Below are 10449 nucleotides of genomic sequence, written 5' to 3'. Positions count from 1 at the left end.
ATAGTATGTAGAAGAGTATTTTCCATAGTAATATGACAAGTATGTGAATTCACTAAGAATGGACAGTTCATATTTACATAAGGCTGATATACTGTAAAACAGTATGGTACATTCAATGGCTCTCAAAAAAATATTCACCCCCCCCCCCCCCCCCCCCCCCTTGGACTTTTCCACATTTTATTGTGTTACAACATGGAATCAAAATGGATTTAAATATAAGTTTTGCCACTAATCAACACAAAAAAGTCCATAATGTCAAAGTGAAAAATAAAATCTACAAATTGTTCTAAATTAATTACAAAAATAAAACATAAAATAATTGATTGCATAAGTATTCATCTCCTTTGCTATGACACACCTAAATAAGTTCTGGTGCAACCAATTGTCTTTAGAGTCACATAATTAGTTGAATGGAGTCCACCTGTGTGCAATTAAGGTGTTTCACATGATTTCAGGTTAGATACATCTGTTTCTGGGAGGTCCCACTGTTGGTTAGTACATTTCCTAAGAAAAACTATATCATGAAGACGAAGCAACATTCAAAGCAAATCCAGAAAAACGTTCTTCAAAAGCACCAATCAGGAGTAGGATATAGGAACATTTCCAAGGCATTGAATATCCCTAAAAGAGTTACAGTCTTCCATGGCTGAGGTGGGAGACACTGCATACAGCAACAATAGCCCGGGCGCTTCACAAAACTGGCCTTTATGGGAGAGTGGCAAAAAGAATGTCATTGAAAAAAAACTCACATCAAATCTCAGCTAGAGTTTGCCAGAATGCATGTGGGAGACTCTGAGACCCAGTGAAAGAAAATGTTATGGTCTGATGAGACCAAAATAGAGCTTTTTGGCCTCAACTCTAAGTGCTATGTTTGGCGCAAGCGGAACACCATACATTGTCCTGAGAACACCATCCCTACCGTGAAGCATGGTGGCGGCAGTATCATGCTATGGAGATGCTTCTCTGCATCAGGGCCTGGAAAGCCCATGAAGATAGAGGGCAAAATGGATGCAGAAAATTACAGAGAAATCCTGGAGGAAAACCTGCTGAAGTCTGCAAGAGATCTGGGACTTGGAAGAAGATTCATCTTCCAGCAGGACAATGACCCCAAACATACAGCCAAAGCCACACTGGAGTGGCTTAAAAACAAAAACTTCAGTGTCCTGGAGTGGCCCAGTCAAAGCCCGGACCGCAATCCGATTGAGAATATGTGGAAAGAGTTAAAAATTGCTGTTCACCAAAGGTCCCCATCCAACTTGACAGAGCTTGAGCAATTTTGCAAAGAAGAATGGGAAAAAATTACAGTGTCCAGAGGTGCAAAGCTGGTAGAGACTTATCAAAATAGACTTATGGCTGTAATTGCTGCCAAAGGTGCCTCTACAAAATATTGACTCAAGGGAGTGAATACTTGTGCAATCAATTATTTTCTGTTTTGTATTTGTAATTAATTTAGAACAATTTGTAGATTTTATTTTTCACTTTGACATTATGGACTTTTTTTGTGTTGATCAGTGGCAAAAACTCCTAATTAAATCAATTCTGATTCCATGTTGTAACACAATAAAATGTAAAAAAGTCCAAGAGGGGTGAATACTTTTGAGAGCCACTATATTTGCATTGCCCACACTGGAAGGTCAACCAATTATAATGCATTGGGGAACATTGCTGTGTGAATGAAAATGTGTGCAAATTAGGGTGTGGGAGTCAGAAGACTGTTGTAATCAAATATAAACATATGTTTACTGTTTCTGTTAGCAAACCATATTCAATATAGACAATAACAAAGAAGGATGTAAGATAATCAGCTTATCCTCATTAAAAAAAAAAATAAATAAAATAAAATCAGGAAAAAAATGTTTACTCAACTGATTTGGGAACTAGTGATAATGTTAGAGTTACAAGCATTGCTTTTAAAGCCTTTATTATCACTCCTTTATGGAAGCTATGGTACCCATAAGAAACAAATACATCTTTGTTTCCTGCTGTTGGGGATTCATATTGTTTTGTTTATTCACCCGAAGGATAGGCATCAGTTCCACTGAAGGGTTTCTGTTCTAATTTCTCTCATCTGTAACATAGTAATGAATTGAATTGTTTTTTTTGTTCAGTTCGTTTGAGGTAATCCCTGCTTTTCAATACAAGCTGATATATACTTCTTAAACACTTCTTAAACAACAATTTTGACAATATCCTTAATGTTCACTTGCAAAATAAAATTTTATTTTATAAAACATTAAAGCTATTTAATAAATGTAGACAGCCTTGTGCACTTGTATGCTATAAAAAGTTTTAATTAAAATATATATTTTAAATTTTTTTTTTTTCCTTTTTTCCCTTTTTTGAACTCAGAAATTATTTGTCTTTGTCTTAGTAATCAAAAATGGTGCATATTGATCAGATCCCTACAAAAAGTATTTCCAATACAATCTCCTTGCAGCTTCGTGTGCTTGTCGGATTTGTCCATCCGCAAATGTACTTAGCTCAGGTATATTGTGTGCAAGCTCCAGGAACCATTAACATACAACACTGACAACAGCACAGGCACACACTTACTATATGAACTAAAGTTCTCCATCAGGTTTAGAAGTGGATGGAAAACACTTGAAAGCATGTCTTGGCTGTTTTCAGAAAATGGAAAAAAAAGTAATTTCCACTTCAGGTCACGAGTGTCCAGAGTATTAAAAGAGTGGTGTAGGGGATTGGATAGCTGCAATGGATTAAGCCATCGAAAAGCAAGGATTGATATATACGAGGCAAGATGATTTCAAGGAATTTAATTTGTGGAATAGATATTAAATAACCACAGGGGCATATGACTTATTTATCTAACATAAAACCTTGGATTTATCTATTGCCCTTGTTGTTTTACTGTAAATTTTTGCTTAACTGAGAAATACTTTATGAACTTTTACTTAACCATAACAAATACATTGTTTTGGTGGGTCCTATATATCCACTGGGGCATTCAATAACAAAGTCTGATTAAATGGGGTGCTAGCCTGCATCAAAAGTATCTGAAATAAACCAGCCTGCATTTATTTTGAATACACTGTAGCCACAGCCTTGGAATTAAGTGGAAGGCCATTATCTTGCAAATATGCTTGGAGCCATTATCTGCTGATAATCACATTTTATTCGCGTAGCTGTTTTCTTAGGTTTTAAATTAATTCTTAAAATGTCAATGTACATTGTACTGTACTAGTCATGCTCCCTTTGATAAAATGGAGAACCAAACATGAGTGTGTTAATATAGACATGCAACATACACTGACTAGTAAAGACATGCACCAGGTACAGTGTACAGTGTGGCTTTATATGATCTAAAGTATATGAGCTTTTCATTCGATATCTTGCCCAGTGGATCCTGCATGGCTGAATTAAATATCAATCAGTCAAGTGAACACTCCTGAGACAATAAAGAAATTCACAAAGAGAAATAGACTTGTCATATTTCAATAAAAAAGATGTGATGTAATATGTCTAGGGTACAAAAGTTCAATATAGTTTTATTGAACATTGGAGAGATGCCATGAAGAGAGATACACCAGGTAATTGGGATTTTGAGATATGTGATCTCAATACTTGCTTGCAGTAACTTCACTATGTAAGACTACAACACAGGAACACATAAACTGGACCTGTAGATGCCAGACCCATGTTGGCATTCCTAGAGGAACTAACTCAGACCCCAATATCCCATTACTGCAAAAGCAGGTTGTCATTTTTTCTGTCTAGAGATGCAGCAGGAAAACCCACGACTTCAGGAGCAAGTCCACACAAACAAATGTTGAATTTTTCAGCTGAGATTGCTTTCTTTAAAATTGCAGAAGGAGCACCTATACAACTGCTATACTAAATACTCTGAAGTCCTAAAAATAGCAGCAATATTATAAATTGCATTCACTTCAACATCTCAGATGATTTGACCAATAAGTCCTTCATCCAGACCTCTCTCTGTCTTTACATACGTAGTAAAAAGACGTACTGTGTCCCCGTTATTGATTTAAATCATTTGTGCTTATTGTGAACATTACCGCTCTTTACATATTTTCAATGCTAAATCTGCATGACAGCTAAAGCCTCTTTAATGCTTCAATACTTGTCCTGTCATTGAAGGTCAAATGACTAACAGTGTTCTCTGGCTATTGTCCATACCAAATTATCTTCATCTGCAATGATGTGTCACTACAATTACAATGAGGTGGTCCTATACACTAGTAGTACACAGGCAGCTGTAATAGTATGAGCCATTGTAGAATACTACCACTGCATTAACACTGGTATTTTGACACACAATAAATCAATTACAGTCCTTTTCCTTGGTATAATATCAGCAGTACATATCGTACCAGGCACTGTAAAGCATTGTGTGTAGACACTTATATAAAAAAAAAAAAAAACCTTAACATGCTTTTTCAACTCACTCACAGTCAGCCTTGAGTCTTTTCAGAAGTGGTCTTCACTGATTAGTATGTAAACATAATTTTAGGAAAGACAACAGAGAATCACACAGAACACACATAACAGGCTATCAAGCAAGTAAAAAACAAAAAGAAATGTAAATGATTATTTTCCTTGAACTTGTTTCTTGATATCCAATGCTATCTTACTGCATCATGTATGCGAATAAAAAAAAGAAAGAAAAAAATATATATAAAGTGCTAAAATTTATATATGTCAGTGACTTTTTCATAATCAATTTAACTTATTAATATGGAGACATGAAGGCATCAATTCTGGCTTCATTTGTATGTAATTGCAGCAGCATCTCCCCGGCTGTATCATGCTAAAGAGCATCTAGAACAGAAAACCTATTATAAAACTTGTACATGAGGCTAAAGTTGCTGGGAGTGATAACAAATCTATACAGCACAGCCTGATAAAGAGGAAGGGTGAATCCTGCACATTTGCACAATGAAAAAAACAACAAAAAAAAACTTTATGTATTAATGCTTGGAGCTACGTTGATAAACTAGCCATTTTTGACCACAAAGCTATACAGCGTTCCTACAGTGAAGTCAGTCTTTTTCAGTTCTCCTGGCCTGATGCCCAGTGAAATATTACACGTGATAGATGCGTGTTATGTATTCCACAGTTCTTACTTGATGCTTAATCTCAAACAGCTACAGCACAAACAGCTATGTGAAAAAAGACAATTATAAAAACATGATTTTGAAAAAAAAAAAAACACTCAACCCCCTAAAGCAAAATATTAGCCTTGACTTGGAATAATTATTCCTGGAATCATTTGGTAAGGCCCAGTGACCTAGTAGAGTTCAAACACACCTAAGTTGCTGAAATTCCTTTTCTTGATCAACATTGGAAATGTTCAATTTAAGCCCATAGATTTAACTGTGCTGCTTCTTAGCATCAGGATGAATAGGGCCTTAGATCCCTGGAGATAAAGAAATGCATGGCTTCCACACAGAGAATGTATTTCATATGGCTGACTGGCTGCTCTCGAGTAGAGGCTGGTGATCCTGTGTGGTCCTGCCACAGTCCTGTCAGAATGACGAACCGCAAAAACGTAACCCTTGTACTACTGCATGCTGAGATTTAGCTCACCCATCTGTATTATTATTACTATTATTTATTATTATTATTATTATTATTATTATTAGTAGTCATAGTATAGTATTAGTTAGTCCTATTTAAATGCCTAAAAACAGGACATTGTCCTGTAACAATGGAGTCCGAACTGCTTGATTTTCCTACGAGGTATGATCTGTAAATTAGCTTGCTTTTTTTTACCCCATTTAACCAAAAACGTAAAAGGTCTTTAAGAGTGAAATTTCCAAAACAAAGGGCCCCCTTCCTCCTCCCGGAGGAGGGTCTCATGCCACCCAGAGTCCACTGGCATGTTCCAAAGAAACCCGGGACCGGACCAGGGCCCTGAACATAGCTCCGCAGTCAAAGAGACCCTCCTCTGTGATCTTACGCTTCCTGGTCTTGTAGATGGCCAGTAGTAGTAGTCATAGTAGCAGTATTGGTAATTATATTATTATTGATTTCCAATTAATGCGCTGCTGTTATTGATAGTGGAAGAGTGACCATTGTGACAATAAAGTACTTTAAAAGGGATTTGGAGAGAAGAGGAAAACAAGTTTGGTAAAAGGTTAGAGGATATTAGGACAGATTTATCATATGCTACCATACATCACTTTTTGTGAAAACCCAAACAGAAAACAACTGTTTGTGGTTTCTGTCATTTTGTGATCTCTAGAGCTATTCTAAGAATTAAACAGAACCAAAATGGAATATACATTCAGTTACTAATGGTAGAAAAATGAAATCGGAAAACATCATTAAAAGAAGGTTGTGTTAATAAGAAGCAGACACTACATGCAGTATGAAATACCAATGAAGCTCATGTCAATTTTATTCTGTATCGCTAGGCATCATGTGATGATGACATCATTACACAGAGTGAAAAATTAGTAGCAGTCATTGGTCAACAACTAGATATTTAGGGTTGCAAAATATGATTTGGCAATACTGAGACTAGACACTCTATATAAGCTAACAACTTAAAAGAGACAAACAAAAAATTAAGTTTCCCTTTTTTTCAGAAAGAAATTTGACATCTTTACAGGATGTGCTATGTCTTCGGGCATATCTTATTGCAGGTATTAAAATAACAGAAAATAAAACCCAGCAGTCACAGATTGTAGGAAAGAGTGAAGAATAATCAATAAAAAATAAATAAAAAAACATACTCTGGGTGGCTATCATAAATAAGATCTGTGCTCCGTGGAGTTTAGTTCTCATAGAAGGAGGAACACAGCTTTGTAATTCTGAGATGCAACATACTCTTCATCCAAACATTATCAGCCACATCTTTGCTTTCAAAAATCCAAAGGAGTTGAGCTGCATACTTGATTATTTGGAGTGCTAGAGCCAGTTCTGGGACGCGTACATTGTGCTATCAACAATGTGTGAGATCGCCCTGGGATCCTTCAGGAAGCTGTTTGATGAGATTCTGGGATCAATAAGCTACTAACAACCAAACAAGCAAGATGGGCCAAATGGCCTCCTCTCGTTTGTAAACTTTCTTATGTTCTTATGTTGTGTATTCCAAGGCAACGGCTGTGCTCTTGTTCATCAGGGGTTAAAGACGTTAACAAAAAATTAACATTAGTATGCCAAAGAGTGTCTCAATAAATACTTAAGTTACTGAGTACAACCATATGTAATAGGTATGTGCCAATACTCATAGTGTTCATAAGAGTGTCTGTTACGATTATGTCAATTTCTATTTCATTTCTTGCAGCATAATATTGTTTTAAATATGTAAAAAAATGCATTTAATCAGCACTACATCGCAATTGAAGAACGTAAATCTCAATTCTAGGGATAGAGAGCCAATCCATGCAAGCAGTACCTGTACAAGTGTATGATATCTACCAGTACCAGATTACAGACATGACTTTTTCAATACTGAAACAACTCTCGTTTCAACATTGGAAATATCCAGGTGAAACGTTTGTCATTTCAGTATTTCTGAAAGAACAGTAATGGGTTCCCTGTACAATCCTATTGTTTAATATATAAGCCAAAGTTTTAAATAAATAAGTGTTTTTCCTTATTTATTTACAAGAGACATTGCTCTGATATAATAAAATCCAAAGATGTTTTAAATGATCTGCAAATATGAAAATAGGAAAATTCCATGGAAATCTGGAAAACGACTGACACTTATACAAATTGTAATTGTGGTAGTTATACCATTGAGGATATAATTGGTAATTTCACAGAAAGACACTGCAATTCCATGTAGGGAATGGCTCCTCTCCACCCCCGGGCAGCACATAAGCAGACTGACTGACATCCATCACATTTTTTAATGAGAATGTGAACAAGAAGAACACTAGTTAATTTTTTTTTTTTTTGACATCTATTTAAAAACAGCTTTCCTGTATTATGACCTTTGTTTGACATAAAGAGCAAACGAATCCAAGTAAGAGACTAACAGTGCCTAGTCTGCCAGTAAATAGGCACTATTCCAGTGGGAATAGATTTATCTGGAATAAAGAATATCTTACACTTCTGCTGCTGTTCTAATTAAGATGGAAGGCATGAGGAGGGTCTCTTAAAACTAAGCATATTTTATTTTTGAGAAACTTCTAATAAGTTTGCCAAGGACATTCACCCCATGCCATAGCTTCAAACACAAAATTGGAGCTATCGGTAACAAGTAAAATAAGATTTCCATAGCCTACATGCATGGAAATGCACAAGTTATGCTTGTACTGAAGAAGGCTCAAAGCAAGTTTTATCAAAACTGCACAAGTAGTTCTCTAGATGTTAACAAAACTCTAAAGTGTGAAATATACACGGACTGATGTGTGTTTGACTGCCTATAACAAATGTGCATCCACTTACAAACAGGTCAAATTAAGCTTTCTTTATTAATTCTCTCATCAAAACACAGAAGAACTTGTTTCAAGCATTCAGAGGGAACCTGTAATCACTACAGATATATACAATGTTGTTTTCAGACAACACAAACACAGAGGGAAGATTTCAGAAGGTTTTTGGGAAATAATTGGTCCCTTATCACGTTGAGGCTATATGTAAATGGAATAATACATTTTATGTGCTTTATTTATGATTTTTTAATGCATTTTTCTGCTTGTTTTGGATGATCCTGAGGTCCTTATGAAGTTACCTTTTTTCATCAAATTTACTGATAACAAATGTTTTTTTTTTCTGTGCCACTGTTCAGGCTGGGATGTTTTTTTGACAGCGAAACAGATTGATTTCTTAGAGTGTTGTGGTCATGGTGGTCATCCTGGCTAGTGTAGCTCCCAGACAAAGGCAGACATGTCACTGAGGCCTTGCTCCAGCCCTTATCTTGTTTGCAAGAAAGGCTTTTCAGCCAACATAGATGCAGAGGGCATTCCATCATGGGCATCACTTCATTTCACTGGGGAGGTGTGGGAGAAGACCGCTCTCGAGTCAAACTGGGTCAGGGTCTATTTAAAGGACATTGTCAAAACTTATAGTCATATATTCAATGATAATATAATTTGGTTCCATTTTCGTTAGCATTCCCCCCTCTCCTGGTTTTGCAGTTTTAAGATTGGGATCTCAGGATTTCAGTATGCCTTCAGAAGACACAAGAAAATCCTAGGGTGTAGATGATCACAGCAACAACCAGTGGCGGAAAATGTAACTGAGTCAGTAGTAGAGGTCTTTTAAATACTTTCAACTTGTTTCTTTCTTGTTTTGTAACATAAATATATCCAAAATTAGGTATAGGTTACATGAAATAGCTTTGAGCTTCTAACCAATACACTCACCCTTCAGATGCCGTCACTGTGGCCCCTGTTCCCCGTGATTTGGAGTTCAAAACAGTGTAAAGTTCCAATGTTAATGGGGTTCAAGAGGCACATATGCATATGTTTGTTATCGCAGAAGACAGGTGGTCTTCAACTATGATTTAAAAATAAACCCCCAATGTTACCTTAAAACATGAAGGATTAATGAACTTTTACATGTCATAGGCCTTGAAGGAGACATGTGTTAGCTATCTAATAAAAATAATTAGTGCCAAAGTTCCTCCATTCACATTTTAGAATGTAACCTTTAGGAAATAATTCACTGGGTGCCTGTCATGGTAAGTTCACAGGGTGGACTTTGTTCCTTCAAGAGTCCTGCAAATCAAGTGCTTCACAAGAGCAGTTAGACATAGTACTTCCATGGTCAGCACACTGAATGGACAGGAGCAGCCTTTTCTGAGGGTAGAGTTTAAAGAGTGAAAGATATCTATTGATATAAGGAGCTGGGAAGGAGCAGCAGGGGGGCTCTTGAGGATCTCTCTGAGTATCAAGGAAACTGATGGGATGATAGGAGTGTTGGGGAAGGGATGAAGTTGAGGCGGCAGAAATACTGAATTCCGGAGATGTAGGCTTTAATGGTAGTGTGGGCTAAGTGAAGAGAATCCCTTGAATGGGCGATGGATGCTAGAATCCGCTGTGGGAATGGGATGTATTTGGTTATTGAGTGCAGAAAGTTGTAAATGTTTTCCATCCGGTAGTGTACAATGATTTGGTCCCTGGGGCTAAGTCTGTAGCCAGGTAGTGGTGAGCAAATTGCAGAAGGTTGGAGAGTGTTGTATTTAATTGAATAGCAGAAGATGTCAGTGTTACGAAGTTTGATGAAAGTTGAGGTGGCAGCTGGAGCTGAACGAATATATGAAATCGACTGCTGTGGAAGCACAGAGTTTTTTTTGGGCCTGATTCTGGAAACAAAAGAAAAGAGGTGAAATGCCGACTATCCTATGAGTTAGTGAATACGGGATTGATCAGTGGTTTGCTACCATCATGTCTACTTGGAATGGAAAAGGAAAACTCACATTCGGAGATTTAGGTTTCACAACTCCAGTCATTCTCCTTATAGTGGAACTCCTTAACTCATAATCAAGACAGTTGTCCAGTCTCGTACCAT

This window comes from Polyodon spathula, chromosome 6 (assembly GCF_017654505.1).
Source record: "Polyodon spathula isolate WHYD16114869_AA chromosome 6, ASM1765450v1, whole genome shotgun sequence".
Classification (NCBI taxonomy): Eukaryota; Metazoa; Chordata; class Actinopteri; order Acipenseriformes; family Polyodontidae; genus Polyodon; species Polyodon spathula.
This window is presented reverse-complemented; position numbering follows the sequence as displayed.